The sequence below is a fragment of the Mytilus galloprovincialis genome, chromosome 14 (assembly GCF_965363235.1).
Source record: "Mytilus galloprovincialis chromosome 14, xbMytGall1.hap1.1, whole genome shotgun sequence".
Lineage (NCBI taxonomy): Eukaryota > Metazoa > Mollusca > Bivalvia > Mytilida > Mytilidae > Mytilus > Mytilus galloprovincialis.
Genome location: NC_134851.1, coordinates 8,816,326 through 8,827,295, shown reverse-complemented (window position 1 = coordinate 8,827,295; position 10,970 = coordinate 8,816,326). Strand labels below are relative to the sequence as shown.

The window sequence follows — 10,970 nt, the reverse complement described above, 5'->3', positions numbered from 1 at the left end:
TCTGAATTCTTCAAAAATTAAAGAGGTAATGACACTCAACTACATTGTGACGTCACACATACATCAATTATTGGTTAACATCTATTTAAATTGCGAAATCTTTAAACATTGAGGCGTATTTTTTAATCGAATTTGCATTACATTTTCGTTGTGAGAAAAAAGTCAGTTTTTAAGGACATAATGATGAATTTGAAGGACACTCTGAAACGTCGTAAACATATTAATATTCAGGCAACACATGGCAGGTTAGTATACGATAGTTCATTCATCTTTCACATATTTAAAAAAAAAGTTGTGTCTGCTGAACACTCGAACGAATGCACAATAGCATTGAATGGTTCCGGGAATATAATTGGCTTTTAATCAATATCCAGTGCGGATTCCGACAGGGGCTTTGTGGTACTCTTGATTATCTTTTTTCATTTGAGCATATATATAATTTTTATACTTTGACAAAGTCTACGTTACTTGAAAAGGTATGCGTCCCTTGGAAGTATGACATTTTAAAGCTCTTTTCGAAAAAAAGTAAAATCGTTAAAGGATTAAATGCCCTTAAATGAGGATATGTTTTACCTGCTTTTGTGTTATGAGCAAAAATTATGGAAGATCTGAAAAACTGATTATTATAACTAATCAACTAAAGAAGATCAACAAAAAAGAGATTTTTATCACAAAAATTTTAAACTCCGAGCAAAATTCAAAACGAAATGTTCTTAATCAAATAGAAAAATCACATGATAAAACTCATCAAACAAATGGACAACAACTGTTCAGGCATTTTTAAATGTATAACATGGTTGATATAATCTGGTTTTATAGTGCTAAACCTTTCACTTGTATAACAGTCGCTTCAAATTCATTTTATTTACAACTACAATGTATGCGTGAATAAAACAGACATACTAGGTAAATTTATCAAAATATAGGTACATTGTACACCCGTCGTCACTGTGTTGCAATCTTAAAACAAACAAATATTTAACAAAGAAGCACACCTTCTCTGCATTTTTTTTAGTTTTGTTACTTGCTCAATTTGTTCAATCTTTTTGAAAACGGAGTTTCCTTTTTGATTTTTTCTTTGAATTCTTTTGTTTTATGTTGTTTAACTTTTGACTATTTCGGTTTGCTGTATATCTTTAGATTCGATCGTACAAATATGAAACTTTTTGTCTGCAATGAACTATTATGTTCATTTAAGGTTTATCTTTGGCATTGTCTGGGGAAACTATCAAACTAGAGATACAGGATACTACATATACAGTTAAGTCGGCCTCATATCTTGACTTACATTTAGAAATTGACTATGAGGATCGGTTGAAAACAAAACTTTACGACAAAGAGATGATTTCAGCTTTCCAATTGTAAACTTTCCATTTCTAAGTAGCAAAATTATAGCAGCACCTGCATACGGGGTAGATATCTCCCAACTGATACGATATACCAGTGCTTGTATTTCCTATTATGATATTCCTGATAGAGGGTTTCTGCTCACAAGGAAGCTATTAAACCAAGAGTTCTGAATAGCGAAGTTGAAATCATCCATTCGTAAATTTTACGGACGCCATCACGAGTTGGTTGACCGTTATGAAATAACCGTTTCACAAGTGATATCGGATATGTTCCTTATGTCGACGTATCTACAATCCCCTTCCCTTTCATGAATATGACCTACCGGATTTGCTATCACATGAGCAACACGACGGGTGCCACATATTGAGCAGGATCTGCTTACCCTTCCGGAGCACCCGAGATCACTCCTAATTGTTGATGGGGTTCGTGTTGCTTATTGTTTAGTTTTCTATGATGCGTCATCTGTACTATTGTTTGTCTGTTGGTCTTTTTCAATATTTAGTCATGCTGTTGTCAGTTTATTTTTGCTGTATGAGTTTGACTGTCCCTCTGGTATCTTTCGTCCCTCTTTTAAAGTACAATCAATCAAATGATAAACAAAAATAAATTAAACAAAAAACAACTATTAAACTCCAGGGGACTAAAACATTTATCCAGACCCTATAGAAAACCAAAAGCCATAAACCAAAAAAATTGATACATAAAGAAGTCACAAAGTTCATTTAAGACCCAATTTAAAGACATTAAAAACAAAATATTCTGAAAATAAAGTTGTATCAAATATAACTATGACAATACATGCCTATAGTAAAGTACTTTGACAATATGTGCATTTAGCAAAAGTCTTCATGTATGAATAATTGTATATTTGTTAAAAAAAGAAAATCAACAGAAATAAAAAAAAATCAAGGATATAAAAAGTCATAACAGAAGAGATGAGGAGTGGTATATGTTTCTCTTTGGGTCGGAACATCCTACTCAGAGATGCGAGGCTGACAATGAAGTCTATTAGATACGAGTTTTGTTTGTAGATGATAACTTTAACGGTTCAAATTTTACTGCACCCTATGCATATATGGATAAGTTATTTTTTTATGTGATGTTTGAGGTCTAAATATTAAAAATTCAGAACCTAATAGAACATTAATGTGCTTCAACCCCCTCCCCCTCCATAAAAATCCCAAAAGATAATGATAATCAAAGAACGACAGCCACTGTCCTACATGCTGCGGACGACCAAATACAGAATATTGCGGGATTCGACATTTGTATGAGCTCGTTACTGTCTGCCTAACCGGAGAAAGTGGTTTACATAATAAAATAAAAACATATACTAATCAGTTGAAAATGACTGAATTTATTTAAGAACTATACAAAGTAGAAAACAGCTAGCGAAATCAGCCATGGTAGGGTATATATTCAAACAATAAAATAATATAAAACCAACAAACAATACACACAGTAAATATATTAAAGAACTCACAGTTACTGGTAGTTGAATAAGAAGTATTTATTATTAAGTGGGATTGTATTGTCGGTGTTAATCCGTAATTTTTTTAGATGAAAATGCCTTGATGTGATGAGAGTACAAAACATTTCTTCTGGTATTTTCAATTTTACAAAAATATATACCGCACTGTTAATACATATAAACAGGATAAAATCAAATCGAAATATATCATGAAATTAAATCAGCTAGGCGGCATTACTATCAATTTTTTTTAGAATGCTTATAATTAAGACAGGTACATGGGTTTTGAACATGTTGAAATCATAATTACTTATTAAAGATAGACGAATGCATCAATCATTATACAATTAAATTAAATATTTAAAACATTAATTTTGAATTTTGTCTCTGCATTGAATTTCGATTTATACATTTTTCTATAGGTCACACTATAGATTGGTACTATTTTCAGGTAAGTCGAAATGCTTTAAACTCTTTGAAATAAATGTTCAAGGTTACTTTCTATAATTTCTATGATTCTATAAGAACAAAAATAACTACTGATGGATAAAACAGTGCATTATCAACTTAAAAAAAAACCCATATTTATTCAATGTACATTATTAAGATTGTTCAATATACACACATACAGAATTATATTGACATTTATTAGATAAATTGCTTTGTAAATTGCTTTGTAAATCAAAATCTCCTATATCATCAGTTTAGGACAGTTGTTTTCTTAAAGGTAAAACAAAGCATGTAAGAAAAAGACCTGAACAAGAACCATAACCAACTAGTATTTTACAATATCAACACCATAATTCAGTTAAAATACACGATGTTCATCATGTTATTATATTAGTATAAAAGTCAAATTAAAACTATGTACATATAATGTTGGCAAGTGTGTGTTCAACTGAACTGTTATAATTTCAATATCTCAAATTGAATATGGTTATTCCACAAATAGTTCAATATCAGCTCTTATGTAAAAACATAGAGATGTAACAGTGGAAGTACAAAAAATGAGTCAAAACAAATCTAGTAAAGCATTTTCCACAATTTTAACATTTTTTCCTATGTTACTAAATGACTGAGCAATTGTCCTCAAGGTTGGTTTAAGACTGTGCATCCGACAAAACGTGTTACTCCATTCTTCTAAAATATCTTTGTTCAGTCGTACCAAATCTCGTTCATTTTGCTTGTGGCTTATCCGCTCCCAGGTATGGAAATCCATGCCAAGTTCGATCAGGAATGGGAGAGATTTGTTTCCAACCAATGGAACTAATCTGTCAATGTGTTCCTCTGTAGGTACTACATCCCACTTCTCCGGCTCCCTGTCTGTAATGTTCAATGATAAAAAAACTACTGGATTAGTCATAATTTCAGACTTTAATTTCCATATGTTTGGTATGGTTTATATGTCAAACAATACGTAAGATATGATGAACAAAGATATATCCTAGCACTTTGGTAAGAACAGTGATTTTTTTAACTGTATGTAGACTGAAAATAGTGTAATCATGTATGTACATCTTACACATCTACACAATGTATCTATATTCAATCATGTTTTTTTTATTTTTTAAAGTCAACATTTGACAAAGATTTATTTTTTTGTTCTCTTTTTCTTGCCATAGATGTTTCTGTATCATTTTGATGTCCTATGGAGAGTTGTCGCAAACTATATCTCCATTTTGTTTAACAATACACAGACGAAGGAATAGATAAGGTAATAACATTTGTAAATTTAGGATATAACACAATAAAGTTTTAGACTATCAACAAGCCACAAAATAGGCCATTGGTCAACATTGAAGATTAAGGACACAAACCACTGTAGGCACCAAGTGTGATCTGAGATGATACAGTTAACTGTATATATATATATATATAGGAACAGCTTCACTTGTGGTTACTGTCGTGTTGGAATTAGAAAACCGGTAATAGACAACATTTCATGATATGACAATCGAGAAACTCTGAAAGGAATTGTTTCAAGTTTATATTGATCAACCACAATTATGATTAATAATTAAAAAAAAAAATGACTATATAGTTTGATTCATAGAACTTACCATAACCAATAAAATCACCTTTCACAAGCTGTAAAATATGAGAATACAAATATTTAGAACAAAATACATTATATATGATGCATAAACACATCAACTGTTTGTTACGATTCTATAAGAACAAAAACTACATTTGCATTTAAATTTGATTGCATAACGTTTGGTGCAACTGTCATTTTTACATAATCATAAACTGTTCTATTGTTTAAGATGTTGTATGTTACCGTAAATTATCTCTTATAAATTTGCTAATAGATATACGAATAAGTAAACTACTGTCGATAGTATTACATAGTGACATTGATGGACTGTTTACTACATTTATATATTTATAAGTGAGACATGATCACATGACCGTCATTAAATAGATTGTGTTTTATCACATCTGAACATCAATTTAAGCGTGATTTTGTTGTCGGTGTCTGAACGTAATTTTGAAATGAAGATGCCTTGAGGTTTAAAGGAAACAGAATATTCCTTCTGGTAATTTGCATTTACCAAAAAATAATGACTGATATTAAATACATTGTCAAATATCTAATTTGGTTTTAAATTCACTGAAATTTAGATTTGGGTTTTCATTATTGTCTTTGAACGTTCACGTGTCAACCTTTAATTAAAACAAATATGAGACGATATTAGTATCTTTAAATGCTACCCTGTTGGAAGCGCATAATTTATTGCAATGTTGTTTTTTTTTGTTTTTTTTTTAATAATCGCCATTTAAAGTAACTCCGAGAAAAATTCTAAACGGAAACTCCCCTTTCAATTGGCAAATTCACAAGCACAATAAACGATTGTACAACAACTGTCATATGTTTTACTTGGAACAGGTATTTATGTATGTAGAAAGTATTGGATTGAACCTGGAAATGGTGAATTGAAGAACTACAGATGATATTCTAATGAAGGAACAGGATTCTGTTAATGTTACATATTAACCTTGCAAAGTGCATGGATATTTCCCTTTCCAGCTGCTGCTATTGCTCTTTTGATTTCTTTAAATGTCACCGCATGGCTATCTCTGCATTGTCGAATAACTTCAAAATTCCATATCTTTGGATCCCCTGCATTAACTGTGTTATCGACGTCTGTTGTCGACAATCCTAAATGTATTACCAGATCTCTGACGTCAATACTGCTGTACATTAAAGACAATCGACGTAAGTGTAGATCTGTTGGTAACTCTTTCAAAAACTCCTCATTTGTAACTGTAATAAAGAGATTGCAGATATCAAATGCAAACATAAAAATAAAAAAAGTCAAAACTTACGAGATTGGAATACAAGCAAATATAACTTTTGAAGAGGATTGCGATAATTATAACCCACACGGGCTTCATACATGTTTGAATACTGAAATATAGTTCAGCTTTTTTAAAACGTAATAGGTTAAAATCGGATCGTGACCTTCCTTCGTAAAAGTAATGATGTTGCCAAACTCAGCGTAATAATAAACTTAATTACAGTTAGATCTATCGTTCAGCATATAATGTCTGTATAATAATTAGCACAGACATAACAAGTCTTAAAATACAACTTCAGTACAAAACTTATTCGTGTAAGGTCGTGATTTTTCTTGGTTTGATTGCAACCCGTTTACTACAACGTTTCATTCAGCAGACACTTATTGCATGTTTTTGAGATTAAACTCTTCAACAATCCATCTGCAATTATTTAATGTAGGAAAAGTTATTGATCATGTTTACTCATCTTATTTAACTAAAATATCGGAAACTAATTTTTGTGTGTCTGTTTTTCGGGTTATATGGGCAAACTTTTCTTAATTCTAATCCATATATTCCTTTTATTGTACCACTGGTCCAAAATATCATATGGCGATGCACCACGAACATTGAAGTGGGCGGTCTGGTCTATTGGTGTTTAAATATTTTGTTTGATTCTCATGCTCATGTAAAAAGAAATATTGCACTATGAGGCTAAAAAAAAAAGAGAGAACTATATGTCTGAATAGTTTGGTTTACATTGTTTTTAAGTATTCTACATTTTTCACACTAAAGATGTCAATTAACAACACCATGGCATCCTAATTTTATCAAGTAAATAAGTGAGTGGTATTTTTAAATTACGTAACAATTAATTTGCTTCTTGTTTCATGTACATAATCAACTATTTGTAATACTGGTAACTGGACTAAGATTTCTAAAGATGTTGTTACCGACAAAATAATGATAAAATTGAAAACGGAAATGTGTCAAAGAGATCCGACCAAAGATCAGAAAAACAAACGTAGGCCACCAAATGTTCTTTAATATTTGCTTGCATTTAAATTTTCAATTTTTTAAACTACTTATCAAACATAATAATTTAAACCAAAAAAAAAGCAAACATCTATGACGACCGACACTACTTGCAGTAAGGTGACTTCAAATAACTGTAAACTTGATCATCAAATGCATGTTCAAGAAAAAATAAGAGATACTTAAGTATTCATGTTCATCAAACAAAAAAATGGAACAATTGAATTTAATGACAAAGAGACGTTTAACACTCGAGGCATAATTCGAATAACACTGTGTTAAATTCAAATACCTCTCTGTGCGCGACATGTTGAACACTGACACAGCCGATGTAAAATATAAGCTAACTTAAGTTTTCCTCAAATCTATTGATTTTTCGGTATGCTGAGCACTCAATTAGTTGATGATTCAGGGTGCTCACTGATGATTCGTTCACTTGAGAAAAACGACTTCACAGTTCACTGTTTTATTCAGAACCCAAGAGCTATTTTAGTTGCAATAAAGAAAGGACAAAAAATCAATGCTACATTGATTTATATTAAAAATTATGTTAACTATGTTGCCAACGAACATATAGCTATTGCGGTAGTTTAAATCGATAGTTGGAAGACAAATATTGCAAATTAATAATGATTCTCTTCTTTGTTCAAATGTTCAACTATCAAATGTTTTAAGCAGCCGCAGTTAAGAAAAAGTGACCTAGAAAATTGACACATGTAATATCAATAAGATAGACTGTTAAAGCAAATATGTAATGCATGTGCAATTGTAATTAATGAGAAAAGCATGATTTCAGTGTCAAATGATATTATCAAGTATATAAGCATTTACATACACTATAACTCGTTAACCTTGATCTACAACTACGAGCTAATTAAATGTCTGAAGCACGAATAAAACTTAATACGGCAGTTTTGTCAGTTGATATTTACTAAGTTTGGATACAATCCGATTCTTTCCTCTATATAAAACATTTGTATTTTTGGATATAAGTATCATTTCTATTTTAGAGTAGGCAATCAACACACTTAGTACATTGCATTACAAATGCCAATTGAAAATAACTTAACTATCACTGAAAATTTATTATTGTATACGTTCTGCGATATCAAGAAGTTGGTTTCATGTCGATTCTTGATGGCAATGAGCATAGTTTTATATTTACGATAATGCTTATAATCCCCCTAAACATATGTGCTACGGGATGTCTGAATTTCATGATTCTTGTATTATTATTATTAGTATTTATAGTCATTATCATATTATAAAGCGCTTATCTGAATAAACATTTTTTGGTGAACAGTACCGTTCCATCTCTACATTGTAAAAGAAAACTAAAGTTAAAGTGTTGTATCTGCACTTTGGTTTATATTTTTTATTATCTTTTCTAACATTGGTTTAAAAAAATATATAACATTCATACTGTTCTTCCTAAATTGAATTAAATGTATGATTAATTCTTAGAACAACATGCGTTGTTGAACTGGGCAATATTACAGAATTCCAAGTCCATTGTCCAACTAAAATGGAAATGTAGAACATAATTTCTAACACATATTTGCTATTGTGTTACCTCAAAACAAAAGGGTTGATTTTTTCATTAAAGATTAATGTTTAATCATAATTACACCTTATGTAAGAATCCGGGGTTTTGATTGGTTAATAGCCAGTGCATTTTTCACCAATTTACTGTTATCAAATGAATATCGTTCATTTTTAACGCCGCCGGGGTAATTGCTAAAAGGATATGCCTTTTTTACCCTCTCTGCCGTGGTATTTGCCAAAAAATACTCTATCCGACTGGAGGCTTGTGACGTCACGATCATCAATGCGTTTTAGTACAAAAACATTCGGTGTAATTAAACAGATATATCATGTTATTGAGGGGTATTTTGCGAAAAATACCAGTCTTGAGAATGAATTTCCCTCGCCTTACGGCTCGTGAAATTTAACATTCTCTCGACTGGTATTTTTCGCAAATACCCCTCCTTAACATGATATATCTGTTCAAAATGCAAGTGCATACCGACTTTCTTGTCAGGTCCATCAATTATATTTGCATATACAACTTCATACGTTTGAAGAAAGAAATAAGGAACTGTCGATTTATATTATATTCAAATTAACATTAAACAAAATATAAGTTAAATCATTACAAATCTAAAAAACAAGTATGGAAAATTTAAATTAAAATAAAAAGAACAGAACAGTGTATTGTAAAATTAGAATACAATACCTGGACATCCTTGGTCACATCTGTCTTCTTCCTAATAGAAATTTAAAAAAAAAGTATCACATTCTGGAATACCAAAAAATAATAATATTTTTTATTTGTATATCACAGAAGGATTCATATAACAGGATTTTATTTAAACGCATAAGCGGGGAAATATATCAATAACTGAAGGAAAATATACATAGCTGAAGGAATATATACATAACTGAAGGAACATATACATAACTGAATATGCTGGGGTAAAAGATAAATAACGGAAGAAATGCAGACATAATTATATATGTTTGAATCATACAAGACTGTTATCCTCATTTCATACTGGCTTGTTTTAACGTGTTTTATTTTCATTTTGATTCTTTGGGGACTTGATTCATTTTAGTTGTATAATATAGATACTAATATAACCAATCAATAGTTTTGTATTCTTTATCGTCTTTATAATTTTTTGGTACGATACCTACCTTTCCTGGTATCCACGTTTTGATCAAATGTATATTGTGCTCTATACCATGAGTAGGACATTTCCAGATTTTGTCTAAATATGTAAGGTTTTCGAATGGTAAGATGCATGTCTTATCTGGTGAGTTACAACATGCATTGGTCACAAAGGAAGCATCACTGGTATGACTCTGGTCGCTACTTGTTCTGATATACAACTGACTTATTTTTTCCAAGGCAGATGTTAAACATTCATTGATACTGGAAGCGAGATCCCTCATTATGAGTGCGTTTGTTCTGGCATGAACAAGTCGGACAGAAATCTTGTCATCTTCGCACATAATGTACATATCCAAGGAAGGATCAATTGTGAACACTCCTGACCTGTGGAACAGCATTTCCCTATTGGTCTCTCTGTATCTCTTCACCGACCAGACAGATAAGCAGTAACTTATAAATCGGAAGGATAATGCAGGAGGTATCATCAATGATGTGGATTGAAAAGCAATGGCAATATTTCGTTGTGTGATGTCGGCTGAATGGAGGTATCCGGAATCATCACTACATCGTACCATACTTGCAACATAGTAAAAGTCTGCAGGCATACGCATTCGGCTAGTATCGTATCTCTTTGGTTCTACCAATATGTCCAGATGGGTCATAACAGTTAACAGATAATCTTTGTCTTTGTTGAATTTTGCATATTTCTTTTTCTTCCAAACTTCGTCTATTGCGTATTTTGATACCACGCCTTTCGTTCCCATTGCATCCCAAATTTCTTCTCTTTTTTTGTCTCCTTTGCAAAACTGTTTGTCTGTGACAATTGATTTAAAGGCATCAATGAGAAGGGTTGGAGACAAAATAATACGGTCGTCCAATTTAGGTTCATCAAAGTACAGTAACTTGCCAATTGAATGTTGAAATTTCAGAAAAACCTTCAACTCATCTTCTGACAACGGTCTTATAGGCTGCAATGCGTTTATTTTCTGTAGGTGCTCTAGGGTTATCAAGGGAATGTTGAGTCTGATTAACGATGCAAATTCTAACTCTAAAGGGATAAAGCATTTCGGAAGTAGTTCACCCCATGTTGGTTGCCTCTCTGATTCGCTCATGATAATCTTCTTTATCTTCCCCATTTCTCGATCATGTTCGTCTTTA

The 10,970-nt window shown here is 31.6% G+C and overlaps 1 long non-coding RNA gene across 1 annotated transcript; it reads right to left on the bottom strand.

Annotated features, from left to right (window-relative positions):
• Nucleotides 1–3,481: 3,481 nt before the first annotated feature.
• On the bottom strand, nt 3,482–6,086 carry LOC143059277 (uncharacterized). Its single transcript, XR_012973462.1, has 3 exons — nt 5,821–6,086; nt 4,882–4,909; nt 3,482–4,144 (listed from the first exon to the last, which is right to left on the bottom strand). It is a non-coding gene; the product is annotated as an uncharacterized LOC143059277 (long non-coding RNA).
• Nucleotides 6,087–10,970: the final 4,884 nt, after the last annotated feature.